The following is a 14,832-nucleotide window of genomic DNA, read 5'->3' on the forward strand; positions in this document are numbered from 1 at the left end:
CACCCAACGACTAGTAGTAGTAGTAGTAGTAGTAGTAGGGGCAAGCATAAGGAACAAATAGATAGTTGCATGTCGGATGCGATCATACCAGCACTAAAGCACCGGATCCCATCAGAACTCCGAAGTTAAGCGTGCTTGGGCGAGAGTAGTACTAGGATGGGTGACCTCCTGGGAAGTCCTCGTGTTGCATTCCCCTTTTTAAATATATTTTTGCGCCACGTGTCAAGGATGACGCGGGAGCGTGATCTATATGACCTCATTTTCTTATTTTTGACGATTACTGTGTGACTTTTCCCACCGCGCTTGACACCCAACGACTAGTAGTAGTAGTAGTAGTAGGGGCAAGCATAAGGAACAAATAGATAGTTGCATGTCGGATGCGATCATACCAGCACTAAAGCACCGGATCCCATCAGAACTCCGAAGTTAAGCGTGCTTGGGCTAGAGTAGTACTAGGATGGGTGACCTCCTGGGAAGTCCTCGTGTTGCATTCCCCTTTTTAAATATATTTTTGCGCCACGTGACAAGGATGACGCGGGAGCGTGATCTATATGACCTCATTTTCTTATTTTTGACGATTACTGTGTGACTTTTCCCACCGCGCTTGACACCCAACGACTACTAGTAGTAGTAGTAGTAGTAGGGGCAAGCATAAGGAACAAATAGATAGTTGCATGTCGGATGCGATCATACCAGCACTAAAGCACCGGATCCCATCAGAACTCCGAAGTTAAGCTTGCTTGGGCGAGAGTAGTACTAGGATGGGTGACCTCCCGGGAAGTCCTCGTGTTGCATTCCCCTTTTTAAATATATTTTTGCGCCCCGTGACAAGGATGACGCGGGAGCGTGATCTATATGACCTCATTTTCTTATTTTTGACGATTACTGTGTGACTTTTCCCACCGCGCTTGACACCCAACGACTAGTAGTAGTAGTAGTAGTAGTAGTACTAGTAGTAGTAGGGGCAAGCATAAGGAACAAATAGATAGTTGCATGTCGGGTGCGATCATACCAGCACTAAAGCACCGGATCCCATCAGAACTCCGAAGTTAAGCGCGCTTGGGCGAGAGTAGTACTAGGATGGGTGACCTCCTGGGAAGTCCTCGTGTTGCATTCCCCTTTTTAAATATATTTTTGCGCCACGTGACAAGGATGACGCGGGACCGTGATCTATATGACCTCATTTTCTTATTTTTGACGATTACTGTGTGACTTTTCCCACCGCGCTTGACACCCAACGACTAGTAGTAGTAGTAGTAGTAGGGGCAAGCATAAGGAACAAATAGATAGTTGCATGTCGAATGCGATCATACCAGCACTAAAGCACCGGATCCCATCAGAACTCCGAAGTTAAGCGTGCTTGGGCGAGAGTAGTACTAGGATGGGTGACCTCCTGGGAAGTCCTCGTGTTGCATTCCCTTTTTAAATATATTTTTGCGCCACGTGACAAGGATGACGCGGGAGCGTGATCTATATGACCCCATTTTCTTATTTTTGACGATTACTGTGTGACTTTTGCCACCGCGCTTGACACCCAACGACTAGTAGTAGTAGTAGTAGTAGTAGTAGTAGGGGCAAGCATAAGGAACAAATAGATAGTTGCATGTCGGATGCGATCATACCAGCACTAAAGCACCGGATCCCATCAGAACTCCGAAGTTAAGCGTGCTTGGGCGAGAGTAGTACTAGGATGGGTGACCTCTTGGGAAGTCCTCGTGTTGCATTCCCCTTTTTAAATATATTTTTGCGCCACGTGACAAGGATGACGCGGGACCGTGATCTATATGACCTTATTTTCTTATTTTTGACGATTATTGTGTGACTTTTTCCACCGCGCTTGACACCCAACGACTAGTAGTAGTAGTAGTAGTAGTAGTAGTAGTAGTAGTAGTAGTAGTAGGGGCAAGCATAAGGAACAAATAGATAGTTGCATGTCGGATGCGATCATACCAGCACTAAAGCACCGTATCCCATCAGAACTTCGAAGTTAAGCGTGCTTGGGCGAGAGTAGTACTAGGATGGGTGACCTCTTGGGAAGTCCTCGTGTTGCATTCCCCTTTTTAAATATATTTTTGCGCCACGTGACAAGGATGACGCGGGACCGTGATCTATATGACCTCATTTTCTTATTTTTGACGATTACTGTGTGACTTTTCCCACCGCGCTTGACACCCAACCACTAGTAGTAGTAGTAGTAGTAGGGGCAAGCATAAGGAACAAATAGATAGTTGCATGTCGGATGCGATCATACCAGCACTAAAGCACCGGATCCCATCAGAACTCCGAAGTTAAGCGTGGAAGTCCTCGTGTTGCATTCCCCTTTTTAAATATATTTTTGCGCCACGTGACAAGGATGACGCGGGACCGTGATCTATATGACCTCATTTTCTTATTTTTGACGATTACTGTGTGACTTTTCCCACCGCGCTTGACACCCAACGACTAGTAGTAGTAGTAGTAATAGGGGCAAGCATAAGGAACAAATAGATAGTTGCATGTTGGATGCGATCATACCAGCACTAAAGCACCGGATCCCATCAGAACTCCGAAGTTAAGCGTGCTTGGGCGAGAGTAGTACTAGGATGGGTGACCTCCTGGGAAGTCCTCATGTTGCATTCCCCTTTTTAAATATATTTTTGCGCCACGTGACAAGGATGACGCGGGAGCGTGATCTATATGACCTCATTTTCTTATTTTTGACGATTAGTGTGTGACTTTTTCCACCGCGCTTGACACCCAACGACTAGTAGTAGTAGTAGTAGGGGCCAGCATAAGGAACAAATAGATAGTTGCATGTCTGATGCGATCATACCAGCACTAAAGCACCGGATCCCATCAGAACTCCGAAGTTAAGCGTGCTTGGGCGAGAGTAGTACTAGGATGGGTGACCTCTTGGGAAGTCCTCGTGTTGCATTCCCCTTTTTAAATATATTTTTGCGCCACGTGACAAGGATGACGCGGGACCGTGATCTATATGACCTCATTTTCTTATTTTTGACGATTATTGTGTGACTTTTCCCACCGCGCTTGACACCCAACGACTAGTAGTAGTAGTAGTAGTAGTAGTAGTAGTAGTAGGGGCAAGCATAAGGAACAAATAGATAGTTGCATGTCGGATGCGATCATAGCAGCACTAAAGCACCGGATCCCATCAGAACTCCGAAGTTAAGCGTGCTTGGGCGAGAGTAGTACTAGGATGGGTGACCTCCTGGGAAGTCCTCGTGTTGCATTCCCCTTTTTAAATATATTTTTGCGCCACGTGACAAGGATGACGCGGGAGCGTGATCTATATGACCTCATTTTCTTATTTATGACGATTACTGTGTGACTTTTCCCACCGCGCTTGACACCCAACGACTAGTAGTAGTAGTAGTAGTAGTAGGGGCAAGCATAAGGAACAAATAGATAGTTGCATGTCGGATGCGATCATACCAGCACTAAAGCACCGGATCCCATCAGAACTCCGAAGTTAAGCGTGCTTGGGCGAGAGTAGTACTAGGATGGGTGACCTCCTGGGAAGTCCTCGTGTTGCATTCCCCTTTTTAAATATATTTTTGCGCCACGTGACAAGGATGATGCGGGAGCGTGATCTATATGACCTCATTTTCTTATTTTTGACGATTACTGTGTGACTTTTCCCACCGCGCTTGACACCCAACGACTAGTAGTAGTAGTAGTAGTAGTAGTAGTAGTAGGGGCAAGCATCAGGAACAAATAGATAGTTGCATGTCGGATGCGATCATACCAGCACTAAAGCACCGGATCCCATCAGAACTCCGAAGTTAAGCGTGCTTGGGCGAGAGTAGTACTAGGATGGGTGACCTCTATTTTTGCGCCACGTGACAAGGATGACGCGGGAGCGTGATCTATATGACCTCATTTTCTTATTTTTGACGATTACTGTGTGACTTTTCCCACCGCGCTTGACACCCAACGACTAGTAGTAGTAGTAGTAGTAGTAGTAGTAGTAGTAGTAGTAGTAGTAGTAGTAGTAGTAGTAGTAGTTGTAGTAGTAGTAGTAGTAGTAGTAGTAGTAGTAGTAGTAGTAGTAGTAGTAGTAGTAGTAGTAGTAGTAGTAGTAGTAGTAGTAGTTGTAGTAGTAGTAGTAGTTGTAGTAGTAGTAGTAGTAGGGGCAAGCATAAGGAACAAATAGATAGTTGCATGTCGGATGCGATCATACCAGCACTAAAGCACCGGATCTCATCAGAACTCCGAAGTTAAGCGTGCTTGGGCGAGAGTAGTACTAGGATGGGTGACCTCCTGGGAAGTCCTCGTGTTGCATTCCCCTTTTTAAATATATTTTTGCGCCACGTGACAAGGATGACGCGGGAGCGTGATCTATATGACCTCATTTTCTTATTTTTGACGATCACTGTGTGACTTTTCCCACCGCGCTTGACACCCAACGACTAGTAGTAGTAGTAGTAGTACGGGAAAGCATAAGGAACAAATAGATAGTTGCATGTCGGATGCGATCATAACAGCACTAAAGCATCGGATCCCATCAGAACTCCAAAGTTAAGCGTGCTTGGGCGAGAGTAGTACTAGGATGGGTGACCTCCTGGGAAGTCCTCGTGTTGCATTTCCCTTTTTAAATATATTTTTGCGCCACGTGACAAGGATGACGCGGGACCGTGATCTATATGACCTCATTTTCTTATTTTTGACGATTACTGTGTGACTTTTCCCACCGCGCTTGACACCCAACGACTAGTAGTAGTAGTAGTAGTAGTAGTAGTAGTAGTACGGGAAAGCATAAGGAACAAATAGATAGTTGCATGTCGGATGCGATCATACCAGCACTAAAGCACCGGATCCCATCAGAACTCCGAAGTTAAGCGTGCTTGGGCGAGAGTAGTACTAGGATGGGTGACCTCAGTCCTCGTGTTGCATTCCCCTTTTTAAATATATTTTTGCGCCACGTGACAAGGATGACGCGGGACCGTGATCTATATGACCTGATTTTCTTATTTTTGACGATTACTGTGTGACTTTTCCCACCGCGCTTGACACCCAACGACTAGTAGTAGTAGTAGTAGTAGGGGCAAGCATAAGGAACAAATAGATAGTTGCATGTCGGATGCTATCATACCAGCACTAAATCACCGGATCCCATCAGAACTCCGAAGTTAAGCGTGCTTGGGCGAGAGTAGTACTAGGATGGGTGACCTCCTGGGAAGTCCTCGTGTTGCATTCCCCTTTTTAAATATATTTTTGCGCCGTGTGACAAGGATGACGCGGGAGCGTGATCTATATGACCTCATTTTCTTATTTTTGACGATTACTGTGTGACTTTTCCCACCGCGCTTGACACCCAACGACTAGTAGTAGTAGTAGTAGTAGTAGTAGGGGCAAACATAAGGAACAAATAGATAGTTGCATGTCGGATGCGATCATACCAGCACTAAAGCACCGGATCCCATCAGAACTCCGAAGTTAAGCGTGCTTGGGCGAGAGTAGTACTAGGATGGGTGACCTCTATTTTTGCGCCACGTGACAAGGATGACGCGGGAGCGTGATCTATATGACCTCATTTTCTTATTTTTGACGATTACTGTGTGACTTTTCCCACCGCGCTTGACACCCAACGACTAGTAGTAGTAGTAGTAGTAGTAGTAGTAGTAGTAGTAGTAGTAGTTGTAGTACTGGTAGTAGTAGTTGTAGTAGTAGTAGTAGTAGTAGTTGTAGTAGTAGTAGTAGTAGGGGAAAGCATAAGGAACAAATAGATAGTTGCATGTCGGATGCGATCATACCAGCACTAAAGCACCGGATCCCATCAGAACTCCGAAGTTAAGCGTGCTTGGGCGAGAGTAGTACTAGGATGGGTGACCTCCTGGGAAGTCCTCGTGTTGCATTCCCCTTTTTAAATATATTTTTGCGCCACGTGACAAGGATGACGCGGGAGCGTGATCTATATGACCTCATTTTCTTATTTTTGACGATTACTGTGTGACTTTTCCCACCGCGCTTGACACCCAACGACTAGTAGTAGTAGTAGTAGTAGGGGCAAGCATAAGGAACAAATAGATAGTTGCATGTCGGATGCGATCATACCAGCACTAAAGCACCGGATCCCATCAGAACTCCAAAGTTAAGCGTGCTTGGGCGAGAGTAGTACTAGGATGGGTGACCTCCTGGGAAGTCCTTGTGTTGCATTCCCCTTTTTAAATATATTTTTGCGCCACGTGACAAGGATGACGCGGGACCGTGATCTATATGACCTCATTTTCTTATTTTTGACGATTACTGTGTGACTTTTCCCACCGCGCTTGACACCCAACGACTAGTAGTAGTAGTAGTAGTAGTAGTAGTAGGGGCAAGCATAAGGAACAAATAGATAGTTGCATGTCGGATGCGATCATACCAGCACTAAAGCACCGGATCCCATCAGAACTCCGAAGTTAAGCGTGCTTTGGCGAGAGTAGTACTAGGATGGGTGACCTCCTGGGAAGTCCTCGTGTTGCATTCCCCTTTTTAAATATATTTTTACGCCACGTGACAAGGATGACGCGGGAGCGTGATCTATATGACCTCATTTTCTTATTTTTGACGATTACTGTGTGACTTTTCCCACCGCGCTTGACACCCAACGACTAGTAGTAGTAGTAGTAGGGGCAAGCATAAGGAACAAATAGATAGTTTCATGTCGGATGCGATCATACCAGCACTAAAGCACCGGATCCCATCAGAACTCTGAAGTTAAGCGTGCTTGGGCGAGAGTAGTACTAGGATGGGTGACCTCCTGGGAAGTCCTCGTGTTGCATTCCCCTTTTTAAATATATTTTTGCGCCACGTGACAAGGATGACGCGGGACCGTCATCTATATGACCTCATTTTCTTATTTTTGACGATTACTGTGTGACTTTTTCCACCGCGCTTGACACCAACGACTAGTAGTAGTAGTAGTAGTAGTAGTATTAGTAGTAGTAGTAGGGGCAAGCATAAGGAACAAATAGATACTTGCATGTCGGATGCGATCATACCAGCACTAAAGCACCGGATCCCATCAGAACTCTGAAGTTAAGCGTGCTTGGGCGAGAGTAGTACTAGGATGGGTGACCTCCTGGGAAGTCCTCGTGTTGCATTCCCCTTTTTAAATATATTTTTGCGCCACGTGACAAGGATGACGCGGGAGCGTGATCTATATGACCTCATTTTCTTATTTTTGACGATTACTGTGTGCCTTTTCCCACCGTGCTTGACACCCAACGACTAGTAGTAGTAGTAGTAGTAGGGGCAAGCATAAGGAACAAATAGATAGTTGCATGTCGGATGCGATCATACCAGCACTAAAGCACCGGATCCCATCGGAACTCCGAAGTTAAGCGTGCTTGGGCTAGAGTAGTACTAGGATGGGTGACCTCCTGGGAAGTCCTCGTGTTGCATTCCCCTTTTTAAATATATTTTTGCGCCACGTGACAAGGATGACGCGGGAGCGTGATCTATATGACCTCATTTTCTTATTTTTGACGATTACTGTGTGACTTTTCCCACCGCGCTTGACACCCAACGACTACTAGTAGTAGTAGTAGTAGTAGGGGCAAGCATAAGGAACAAATAGATAGTTGCATGTCGGATGCGATCATACCAGCACTAAAGCACCGGATCCCATCAGAACTCCGAAGTTAAGCTTGCTTGGGCGAGAGTAGTACTAGGATGGGTGACCTCCCGGGAAGTCCTCGTGTTGCATTCCCCTTTTTAAATATATTTTTGCGCCCCGTGACAAGGATGACGCGGGAGCGTGATCTATATGACCTCATTTTCTTATTTTTGACGATTACTGTGTGACTTTTCCCACCGCGCTTGACACCCAACGACTAGTAGTAGTAGTAGTAGTAGTAGTACTAGTAGTAGTAGGGGCAAGCATAAGGAACAAATAGATAGTTGCATGTCGGGTGCGATCATACCAGCACTAAAGCACCGGATCCCATCAGAACTCCGAAGTTAAGCGCGCTTGGGCGAGAGTAGTACTAGGATGGGTGACCTCCTGGGAAGTCCTCGTGTTGCATTCCCCTTTTTAAATATATTTTTGCGCCACGTGACAAGGATGACGCGGGACCGTGATCTATATGACCTCATTTTCTTATTTTTGACGATTACTGTGTGACTTTTCCCACCGCGCTTGACACCCAACGACTAGTAGTAGTAGTAGTAGTAGTAGGGGCAAGCATAAGGAACAAATAGATAGTTGCATGTCGAATGCGATCATACCAGCACTAAAGCACCGGATCCCATCAGAACTCCGAAGTTAAGCGTGCTTGGGCGAGAGTAGTACTAGGATGGGTGACCTCCTGGGAAGTCCTCGTGTTGCATTCCCTTTTTAAATATATTTTTGCGCCACGTGACAAGGATGACGCGGGAGCGTGATCTATATGACCCCATTTTCTTATTTTTGACGATTACTGTGTGACTTTTGCCACCGCGCTTGACACCCAACGACTAGTAGTAGTAGTAGTAGTAGTAGTAGTAGTAGTAGGGGCAAGCATAAGGAACAAATAGATAGTTGCATGTCGGATGCGATCATACCAGCACTAAAGCACCGGATCCCATCAGAACTCCGAAGTTAAGCGTGCTTGGGCGAGAGTAGTACTAGGATGGGTGACCTCTTGGGAAGTCCTCGTGTTGCATTCCCCTTTTTAAATATATTTTTGCGCCACGTGACAAGGATGACGCGGGACCGTGATCTATATGACCTTATTTTCTTATTTTTGACGATTATTGTGTGACTTTTTCCACCGCGCTTGACACCCAACGACTAGTAGTAGTAGTAGTAGTAGTAGTAGTAGTAGTAGTAGTAGTAGTAGGGGCAAGCATAAGGAACAAATAGATAGTTGCATGTCGGATGCGATCATACCAGCACTAAAGCACCGGATCCCATCAGAACTTCGAAGTTAAGCGTGCTTGGGCGAGAGTAGTACTAGGATGGGTGACCTCTTGGGAAGTCCTCGTGTTGCATTCCCCTTTTTAAATATATTTTTGCGCCACGTGACAAGGATGACGCGGGACCGTGATCTATATGACCTCATTTTCTTATTTTTGACGATTACTGTGTGACTTTTCCCACCGCGCTTGACACCCAACCACTAGTAGTAGTAGTAGTAGTAGGGGCAAGCATAAGGAACAAATAGATAGTTGCATGTCGGATGCGATCATACCAGCACTAAAGCACCGGATCCCATCAGAACTCCGAAGTTAAGCGTGGAAGTCCTCGTGTTGCATTCCCCTTTTTAAATATATTTTTGCGCCACGTGACAAGGATGACGCGGGACCGTGATCTATATGACCTCATTTTCTTATTTTTGACGATTACTGTGTGACTTTTCCCACCGCGCTTGACACCCAACGACTAGTAGTAGTAGTAGTAATAGGGGCAAGCATAAGGAACAAATAGATAGTTGCATGTCGGATGCGATCATACCAGCACTAAAGCACCGGATCCCATCAGAACTCCGAAGTTAAGCGTGCTTGGGCGAGAGTAGTACTAGGATGGGTGACCTCCTGGGAAGTCCTCATGTTGCATTCCCCTTTTTAAATATATTTTTGCGCCACGTGACAAGGATGACGCGGGAGCGTGATCTATATGACCTCATTTTCTTATTTTTGACGATTAGTGTGTGACTTTTTCCACCGCGCTTGACACCCAACGACTAGTAGTAGTAGTAGTAGGGGCAAGCATAAGGAACAAATAGATAGTTGCATGTCTGATGCGATCATACCAGCACTAAAGCACCGGATCCCATCAGAACTCCGAAGTTAAGCGTGCTTGGGCGAGAGTAGTACTAGGATGGGTGACCTCCTGGGAAGTCCTCGTGTTGCATTCCCCTTTTTAAGTATATTTTTGCGCCACGTGACAAGGATGACGCGGGACCGTGATCTATATGACCTCATTTTCTTATTTTTGACGATTACTGTGTGACTTTTCCCACCGCGCTTGACACCCAACGACTAGTAGTAGTAGTAGTAGTAGTAGGGGCAAGCATAAGGAACAAATAGATAGTTGCATGACGGATGCGATCATACCAGCACTAAAGCACCGGATCCCATCAGAACTCCGAAGTTAAGCGTGCTTGGGCGAGAGTAGTACTAGGATGGGTGACCTCCTGGGAAGTCCTCGTGTTGCATTCCCCTTTTTAAATATATTTTTCGCCACGTGACAAGGATGACGCGGGAGCGTGATCTATATGACCTCATTTTCTTATTTTTGACGATTACTGTGTGACTTTTCCCACCGCGCTTGACACCCAACGACTAGTAGTAGTAGTAGTAGCGGCAAACATAAAGAACAAATAGATAGTTGCATGTCGGATACGATCATACCAGCACTAAAGCACCGGATCCCATCAGAACTCCGAAGTTAAGCATGCTTGGGCGAGAGTAGTACTAGGATGGGTGACCTCCTGGGAAGTCCTCGTGTTGCATTCCCCTTTTTAAATATATTTTTGCGCCCCGTGACAAGGATGACGCGGGACCGTGATCTATATGACCTCATTTTCTTATTTTTGACGATTACTGTGTGACTTTTCCCACCGCGCTTGACACCCAACAACTAGTAGTAGTAGTAGTAGTAGTAGTAGGGGCAAGCATAAGGAACAAATAGATAGTTGCATGTCGGATGCGATCATACCAGCACTAAAGCACCGGATCCCATCAGAACTCCGAAGTTAAGCGTGCTTGGGCGAGAGTAGTACTAGGATTGGTGAGCTCCTGGGAAGTCCTCGTGTTGCATTCCCCTTTTTAAATATATTTTTGCGCCACGTGACAAGGATGACGCGGGACCGTGATCTATATGACCTCATTTTCTTATTTTTGACGATTACTGTGTGACTTTTCCCACCGCGCTTGACACCCAACGACTAGTAGTAGTAGTAGTAGTAGTAGTAGTAGGGGCAAGCATAAGGAACAAATAGATAGTTGCATGTCGGATGCGATCATACCAGCACTAAAGCACCGGATCCCATCAGAACTCCGAAGTTAAGCGTGCTTGGGCGAGAGTAGTACTAGGATGGGTGACCTCCTGGGAAGTCCTCGTGTTGCATTTCCCTTTTTAAATATATTTTTGCGCCACGTGACAAGGATGACGCGGGAGCGTGATCTATATGACCTCATTTTCTTATTTTTGACGATTACTGTGTGACTATTTCCACCGCGCTTGACACCCAACGACTAGTAGTAGTAGTAGTAGGGGCAAGCATAAGGAACAAATAGATAGTTGCATGTCGGATGCGATCATACCAGCACTAAAGCACCGGATCCCATCAGAACTTCGAAGTTAAGCGTGCTTGGGCGAGAGTAGTACTAGGATGGGTGAGCTCCTGGGAAGTCCTCGTGTTGCATTCCCCTTTTTAAATATATTTTTGCGCCACGTGACAAGGATGACGCGGGAGCGTGATCTATATGACCTCATTTTCTTATTTTTGACGATTACTGTGTGACTTTTTCCACCGCGCTTGACACCCAACGACTAGTAGTAGTAGTAGTAGTAGTAGTAGTAGGGGCAAGCATAAGGAACAAATAGATAGTTGCATGTCGGATGCGATCATACCAGCACTAAAGCACCGGATCCCATCAGAACTTCGAAGTTAAGCGTGCTTGGGCGAGAGTAGTACTAGGATGAGTGACCTCCTGGGAAGTCCTCGTGTTGCATTCCCCTTTTTAAATATATTTTTGCGCCACGTGACAAGGATGACGCGGGACCGTGATCTATATGACCTCATTTTCTTATTTTTGACGATTACTGTGTGACTTTTCCCACCGCGCTTGACACCCAACGACTAGTAGTAGTAGTAGTAGTAGGGGCAAGCATAAGGAACAAATAGATAGTTCCATGTCGGATGCGATCATACCAGCACTAAAGCACCGGATCCCATCAGAACTACGAAGTTAAGCGTGCTTGGGCGAGAGTAGTACTAGGATGGGTGACCTCCTGGGAAGTCCTCGTGTTGCATTCCCCTTTTTAAATATATTTTTCGCCACGTGACAAGGATGACGCGGGAGCGTGATCTATATGACCTCATTTTCTTATTTTTGACGATTACTGTGTGACTTTTCCCACCGCGCTTGACACCCAACGACTAGTAGTAGTAGTAGCGGCAAACATAAAGAACAAATAGATAGTTGCATGTCGGATGCGATCATACCAGCACTAAAGCACCGGATCCCATCAGAACTCCGAAGTTAAGCGTGCTTGGGCGAGAGTAGTACTAGGATGGGTGACCTCCTGGGAAGTCCTCGTGTTGCATTCCCCTTTTTAAATATATTTTTGCGCCCCGTGACAAGGATGACGCGGGACCGTGATCTATATGACCTCATTTTCTTATTTTTAACGATTACTGTGTGACTTTTCCCACCGCGCTTGACACCCAACAACTAGTAGTAGTAGGGGCAAGCATAAGGAACAAATAGATAGTTGCATGTTGGATGCGATCATTCCAGCACTAAAGCACCGGATCCCATCAGAACTCCGAAGTTAAGCGTGCTTGGGCGAGAGTAGTACTAGGATGGGTGACCTCCTGGGAAGTCCTCGTGTTGCATTCCCCTTTTTAAATATATTTTTGCGCCACGTGACAAGGATGACGCGGGAGCGTGATCTATATGACCACATTTTCTTATTTTTGATGATTACTGTGTGACTTTTCCCACCGCGCTTGACACCCAACGACTAGTAGTAGTAGTAGTAGTAGTAGGGGCAAGCATAAGGAACAAATAGATAGTTGCATGTCGGATGCGATCATACCAGCACTAAAGCACCAGATCCCATCAGAACTCCGAAGTTAAGCGTGCTTGGGCGAGAGTAGTACTAGGATGGGTGAGAGAGTAGTACTAGGATGGATGACCTCCTGGGAAGTCCTCGTGTTGCATTCCCCTTTTTAAATATATTTTTGCGCCACGTGACAAGGATGACGCGGGAGCGTGATCTATATGACCTCATTTTCTTATTTTTGACGTTTACTGTGTGACTTTTCCCACCGCGCTTGACACCCAACGACTAGTAATAGTAGTAGTAGTAGGGGCAAGCATAAGGAACAAATAGATAGTTGCATGTCGGATGCGATCATACCAGCACTAAAGCACCGGATCCCATCAGAACTCCGAAGTTAAGCGTGCTTGGGCGAGAGTAGTACTACGATGGGTGACCTCCTGGGAAGTCCTCGTGTTGCATTCCCCTTTTTAAATATATTTTTGCGCCACGTGACAAGGATGACGCGGGACCGTGATCTATATGACCTCATTTTCTTATTTTTGACGATTATTGTGTGACTTTTCCCACCGCGCTTGACACCCAACGACTACTAGTAGTAGTAGTAGTAGTAGTAGTAGTAGTAGTAGTAGTAGGGGCAAGCATAAGGAACAAATAGATAGTTGCATGTCGGATGCGATCAAACAGCACTAAAGCACCGGATCCCATCAGAACTTCGAAGTTAAGCGTGCTTGGGCGAGAGTAGTACTAGGATGGGTGACCTCCTGGGAAGTCCTCGTGTTGCATTCCCCTTTTTAAATATATTTTTGCGCCACATGACAAGGATGACGCGGGAGCGTGATCTATATGACCTCATTTTCTTATTTTTGACGATTACTGTGTGACTTTGCCCACCGCGCTTGACACCCAACGACTAGTAGTAGTAGTAGTAGGGGTAAGCATAAGGAACAAATAGATAGTTGCATGTCGGATGCGATCATACCAGCACTAAAGCACCGGATCCCATCAGAACTCTGAAGTTAAGCGTGCTTGGGCGAGAGTAGTACTAGGATGGGTGACCTCCTGGGAAGTCCTCGTGTTGCATTCCCCTTTTTAAATATATTTTTGCGCCACGTGACAAGGATGACGCGGGAGCGTGATCTATATGACCTCATTTTCTTATTTTTGACGATTACTGTGTGACTTTTCCCACCGCGCTTGACACCCAACGACTAGTAGTAGTAGTAGTAGTAGGGGCAAGCATAAGGAACAAATAGATAGTTGCATGTCAGATGCGATCATACCAGCACTAAAGCACCGGATCCCATCAGAACTCCGAAGTTAACCGTGCTTGGGCGAGAGTAGTACTAGGATGGGTGACCTCCTGGGAAGTCCTCGTTTTGCATTCCCCTTTTTAAATATATTTTTGCGCCACGTGACAAGGATGACGCGGGACCGTGATCTATATGACCTCATTTTCTTATTTTTGACGATTACTGTGTGACTTTTCCCACCGCGCTTGACACCCAACGACTAGTAGTAGTAGTAGTAGTAGTAGTAGTAGTAGTAGTAGTAGTAGTAGTAGTAGTAGTAGTAGTAGGGGCAAGCATAAGGAACAAATAGATAGTTGCATGTCGGATGCGATCATACCAGCACTAAAGCACCGGATCCCATCAGAACTCCGAAGTTAAGCGTGCTTGGGCGAGAGTAGTACTAGGATGGGTGACCTCCTGGGAAGTCCTCGTGTTGCATTCCCCTTTTTAAATATATTTTTGCGCCACGTGACAAGGATGACGCGGGACCGTGATCTATATGACCTCATTTTCTTATTTTTGACAATTACTGTGTGACTTTTCCCACCGCGCTTGACACCCAACGACTAGTAGTAGTAGTAGTAGTAGGGGCAAGCATAAGGAACAAATAGATAGTTGCATGTCGGATGCGATCATACCAGCACTAAAGCACCATATCCCATCAGAACTTCGAAGTTAAGCGTGCTTGGGCGAGAGTAGTACTAGGATGGGTGACCTCCTGGGAAGTCCTCGTGTTGCATTCCCCTTTTTAAATATATTTTTGCGCCACGTGACAAGGATGACGCGGGAGCCTGATCTATATGACCTCATTTTCTTATTTTTGACGATTACTGTGTGACTTTT

At 45.8% G+C, this 14,832-nt stretch overlaps 42 non-coding genes and 4 pseudogenes across 42 annotated transcripts; all 46 read left to right on the forward strand.

Moving 5' to 3' along the window:
* The first annotated feature begins 74 nt into the window (after window positions 1–74).
* Window positions 75–193, forward strand: LOC123436333. Its single transcript, XR_006627562.1, has one exon. It is a non-coding gene; the product is annotated as a 5S ribosomal RNA (ribosomal RNA).
* Window positions 194–375: 182 nt separating this feature from the next.
* On the forward strand, window positions 376–494 carry LOC123437198. The gene has a single exon (XR_006628391.1). It is a non-coding gene; the product is annotated as a 5S ribosomal RNA (ribosomal RNA).
* Window positions 495–679: 185 nt separating this feature from the next.
* On the forward strand, window positions 680–798 carry LOC123438084. The gene has a single exon (XR_006629245.1). It is a non-coding gene; the product is annotated as a 5S ribosomal RNA (ribosomal RNA).
* A 200-nt stretch (window positions 799–998) lies between these two features.
* LOC123437981 lies at window positions 999–1,117 on the forward strand. Its single transcript, XR_006629140.1, has one exon. It is a non-coding gene; the product is annotated as a 5S ribosomal RNA (ribosomal RNA).
* Window positions 1,118–1,299: 182 nt separating this feature from the next.
* LOC123435562 lies at window positions 1,300–1,418 on the forward strand. Its single transcript, XR_006626807.1, has one exon. It is a non-coding gene; the product is annotated as a 5S ribosomal RNA (ribosomal RNA).
* A 190-nt stretch (window positions 1,419–1,608) lies between these two features.
* LOC123434963 lies at window positions 1,609–1,727 on the forward strand. Its single transcript, XR_006626227.1, has one exon. It is a non-coding gene; the product is annotated as a 5S ribosomal RNA (ribosomal RNA).
* A 209-nt stretch (window positions 1,728–1,936) lies between these two features.
* On the forward strand, window positions 1,937–2,055 carry LOC123438406. Its single transcript, XR_006629549.1, has one exon. It is a non-coding gene; the product is annotated as a 5S ribosomal RNA (ribosomal RNA).
* A 445-nt stretch (window positions 2,056–2,500) lies between these two features.
* Window positions 2,501–2,619, forward strand: LOC123437533. The gene has a single exon (XR_006628707.1). It is a non-coding gene; the product is annotated as a 5S ribosomal RNA (ribosomal RNA).
* A 179-nt stretch (window positions 2,620–2,798) lies between these two features.
* LOC123436453 lies at window positions 2,799–2,917 on the forward strand. The gene has a single exon (XR_006627677.1). It is a non-coding gene; the product is annotated as a 5S ribosomal RNA (ribosomal RNA).
* Window positions 2,918–3,114: 197 nt separating this feature from the next.
* On the forward strand, window positions 3,115–3,233 carry LOC123437698. The gene has a single exon (XR_006628873.1). It is a non-coding gene; the product is annotated as a 5S ribosomal RNA (ribosomal RNA).
* A 185-nt stretch (window positions 3,234–3,418) lies between these two features.
* LOC123436345 lies at window positions 3,419–3,537 on the forward strand. Its single transcript, XR_006627573.1, has one exon. It is a non-coding gene; the product is annotated as a 5S ribosomal RNA (ribosomal RNA).
* Window positions 3,538–3,731: 194 nt separating this feature from the next.
* LOC123433518 lies at window positions 3,732–3,844 on the forward strand (annotated as a pseudogene).
* Window positions 3,845–4,166: 322 nt separating this feature from the next.
* Window positions 4,167–4,285, forward strand: LOC123435335. Its single transcript, XR_006626590.1, has one exon. It is a non-coding gene; the product is annotated as a 5S ribosomal RNA (ribosomal RNA).
* A 182-nt stretch (window positions 4,286–4,467) lies between these two features.
* On the forward strand, window positions 4,468–4,586 carry LOC123432972. The gene has a single exon (XR_006624536.1). It is a non-coding gene; the product is annotated as a 5S ribosomal RNA (ribosomal RNA).
* A 197-nt stretch (window positions 4,587–4,783) lies between these two features.
* Window positions 4,784–4,896, forward strand: LOC123433382 (annotated as a pseudogene).
* A 182-nt stretch (window positions 4,897–5,078) lies between these two features.
* LOC123437993 lies at window positions 5,079–5,197 on the forward strand. The gene has a single exon (XR_006629152.1). It is a non-coding gene; the product is annotated as a 5S ribosomal RNA (ribosomal RNA).
* Window positions 5,198–5,385: 188 nt separating this feature from the next.
* LOC123433475 lies at window positions 5,386–5,498 on the forward strand (annotated as a pseudogene).
* Window positions 5,499–5,739: 241 nt separating this feature from the next.
* On the forward strand, window positions 5,740–5,858 carry LOC123436357. The gene has a single exon (XR_006627584.1). It is a non-coding gene; the product is annotated as a 5S ribosomal RNA (ribosomal RNA).
* Window positions 5,859–6,040: 182 nt separating this feature from the next.
* LOC123437386 lies at window positions 6,041–6,159 on the forward strand. Its single transcript, XR_006628569.1, has one exon. It is a non-coding gene; the product is annotated as a 5S ribosomal RNA (ribosomal RNA).
* A 191-nt stretch (window positions 6,160–6,350) lies between these two features.
* On the forward strand, window positions 6,351–6,469 carry LOC123437801. Its single transcript, XR_006628970.1, has one exon. It is a non-coding gene; the product is annotated as a 5S ribosomal RNA (ribosomal RNA).
* Window positions 6,470–6,648: 179 nt separating this feature from the next.
* On the forward strand, window positions 6,649–6,767 carry LOC123435756. The gene has a single exon (XR_006627004.1). It is a non-coding gene; the product is annotated as a 5S ribosomal RNA (ribosomal RNA).
* A 202-nt stretch (window positions 6,768–6,969) lies between these two features.
* Window positions 6,970–7,088, forward strand: LOC123435757. Its single transcript, XR_006627005.1, has one exon. It is a non-coding gene; the product is annotated as a 5S ribosomal RNA (ribosomal RNA).
* Window positions 7,089–7,270: 182 nt separating this feature from the next.
* LOC123438219 lies at window positions 7,271–7,389 on the forward strand. Its single transcript, XR_006629374.1, has one exon. It is a non-coding gene; the product is annotated as a 5S ribosomal RNA (ribosomal RNA).
* A 185-nt stretch (window positions 7,390–7,574) lies between these two features.
* LOC123438085 lies at window positions 7,575–7,693 on the forward strand. The gene has a single exon (XR_006629246.1). It is a non-coding gene; the product is annotated as a 5S ribosomal RNA (ribosomal RNA).
* A 200-nt stretch (window positions 7,694–7,893) lies between these two features.
* On the forward strand, window positions 7,894–8,012 carry LOC123437982. Its single transcript, XR_006629141.1, has one exon. It is a non-coding gene; the product is annotated as a 5S ribosomal RNA (ribosomal RNA).
* Window positions 8,013–8,197: 185 nt separating this feature from the next.
* LOC123435676 lies at window positions 8,198–8,316 on the forward strand. The gene has a single exon (XR_006626928.1). It is a non-coding gene; the product is annotated as a 5S ribosomal RNA (ribosomal RNA).
* Window positions 8,317–8,512: 196 nt separating this feature from the next.
* Window positions 8,513–8,631, forward strand: LOC123434964. Its single transcript, XR_006626228.1, has one exon. It is a non-coding gene; the product is annotated as a 5S ribosomal RNA (ribosomal RNA).
* A 209-nt stretch (window positions 8,632–8,840) lies between these two features.
* Window positions 8,841–8,959, forward strand: LOC123437149. Its single transcript, XR_006628345.1, has one exon. It is a non-coding gene; the product is annotated as a 5S ribosomal RNA (ribosomal RNA).
* A 445-nt stretch (window positions 8,960–9,404) lies between these two features.
* LOC123437534 lies at window positions 9,405–9,523 on the forward strand. Its single transcript, XR_006628708.1, has one exon. It is a non-coding gene; the product is annotated as a 5S ribosomal RNA (ribosomal RNA).
* A 179-nt stretch (window positions 9,524–9,702) lies between these two features.
* Window positions 9,703–9,821, forward strand: LOC123435606. The gene has a single exon (XR_006626850.1). It is a non-coding gene; the product is annotated as a 5S ribosomal RNA (ribosomal RNA).
* Window positions 9,822–10,006: 185 nt separating this feature from the next.
* On the forward strand, window positions 10,007–10,125 carry LOC123436368. The gene has a single exon (XR_006627596.1). It is a non-coding gene; the product is annotated as a 5S ribosomal RNA (ribosomal RNA).
* A 178-nt stretch (window positions 10,126–10,303) lies between these two features.
* LOC123431983 lies at window positions 10,304–10,422 on the forward strand. Its single transcript, XR_006623586.1, has one exon. It is a non-coding gene; the product is annotated as a 5S ribosomal RNA (ribosomal RNA).
* A 188-nt stretch (window positions 10,423–10,610) lies between these two features.
* LOC123432635 lies at window positions 10,611–10,729 on the forward strand. The gene has a single exon (XR_006624208.1). It is a non-coding gene; the product is annotated as a 5S ribosomal RNA (ribosomal RNA).
* A 191-nt stretch (window positions 10,730–10,920) lies between these two features.
* Window positions 10,921–11,039, forward strand: LOC123435392. The gene has a single exon (XR_006626645.1). It is a non-coding gene; the product is annotated as a 5S ribosomal RNA (ribosomal RNA).
* A 179-nt stretch (window positions 11,040–11,218) lies between these two features.
* LOC123432115 lies at window positions 11,219–11,337 on the forward strand. Its single transcript, XR_006623713.1, has one exon. It is a non-coding gene; the product is annotated as a 5S ribosomal RNA (ribosomal RNA).
* Window positions 11,338–11,528: 191 nt separating this feature from the next.
* On the forward strand, window positions 11,529–11,647 carry LOC123431790. Its single transcript, XR_006623375.1, has one exon. It is a non-coding gene; the product is annotated as a 5S ribosomal RNA (ribosomal RNA).
* Window positions 11,648–11,829: 182 nt separating this feature from the next.
* Window positions 11,830–11,948, forward strand: LOC123438294. The gene has a single exon (XR_006629445.1). It is a non-coding gene; the product is annotated as a 5S ribosomal RNA (ribosomal RNA).
* Window positions 11,949–12,123: 175 nt separating this feature from the next.
* On the forward strand, window positions 12,124–12,242 carry LOC123436380. Its single transcript, XR_006627607.1, has one exon. It is a non-coding gene; the product is annotated as a 5S ribosomal RNA (ribosomal RNA).
* A 173-nt stretch (window positions 12,243–12,415) lies between these two features.
* On the forward strand, window positions 12,416–12,534 carry LOC123435602. The gene has a single exon (XR_006626846.1). It is a non-coding gene; the product is annotated as a 5S ribosomal RNA (ribosomal RNA).
* Window positions 12,535–12,719: 185 nt separating this feature from the next.
* Window positions 12,720–12,861, forward strand: LOC123433138 (annotated as a pseudogene).
* A 182-nt stretch (window positions 12,862–13,043) lies between these two features.
* Window positions 13,044–13,162, forward strand: LOC123435063. The gene has a single exon (XR_006626325.1). It is a non-coding gene; the product is annotated as a 5S ribosomal RNA (ribosomal RNA).
* A 206-nt stretch (window positions 13,163–13,368) lies between these two features.
* On the forward strand, window positions 13,369–13,486 carry LOC123433104. The gene has a single exon (XR_006624657.1). It is a non-coding gene; the product is annotated as a 5S ribosomal RNA (ribosomal RNA).
* A 179-nt stretch (window positions 13,487–13,665) lies between these two features.
* LOC123435758 lies at window positions 13,666–13,784 on the forward strand. Its single transcript, XR_006627006.1, has one exon. It is a non-coding gene; the product is annotated as a 5S ribosomal RNA (ribosomal RNA).
* A 182-nt stretch (window positions 13,785–13,966) lies between these two features.
* LOC123431931 lies at window positions 13,967–14,085 on the forward strand. The gene has a single exon (XR_006623537.1). It is a non-coding gene; the product is annotated as a 5S ribosomal RNA (ribosomal RNA).
* A 227-nt stretch (window positions 14,086–14,312) lies between these two features.
* LOC123436393 lies at window positions 14,313–14,431 on the forward strand. The gene has a single exon (XR_006627619.1). It is a non-coding gene; the product is annotated as a 5S ribosomal RNA (ribosomal RNA).
* A 182-nt stretch (window positions 14,432–14,613) lies between these two features.
* LOC123431895 lies at window positions 14,614–14,732 on the forward strand. The gene has a single exon (XR_006623497.1). It is a non-coding gene; the product is annotated as a 5S ribosomal RNA (ribosomal RNA).
* Window positions 14,733–14,832: the final 100 nt, after the last annotated feature.

Source organism: Hordeum vulgare, chromosome 2H, assembly GCF_904849725.1.
Source record: "Hordeum vulgare subsp. vulgare chromosome 2H, MorexV3_pseudomolecules_assembly, whole genome shotgun sequence".
In the NCBI taxonomy this organism is placed as follows: domain Eukaryota; kingdom Viridiplantae; phylum Streptophyta; class Magnoliopsida; order Poales; family Poaceae; genus Hordeum; species Hordeum vulgare.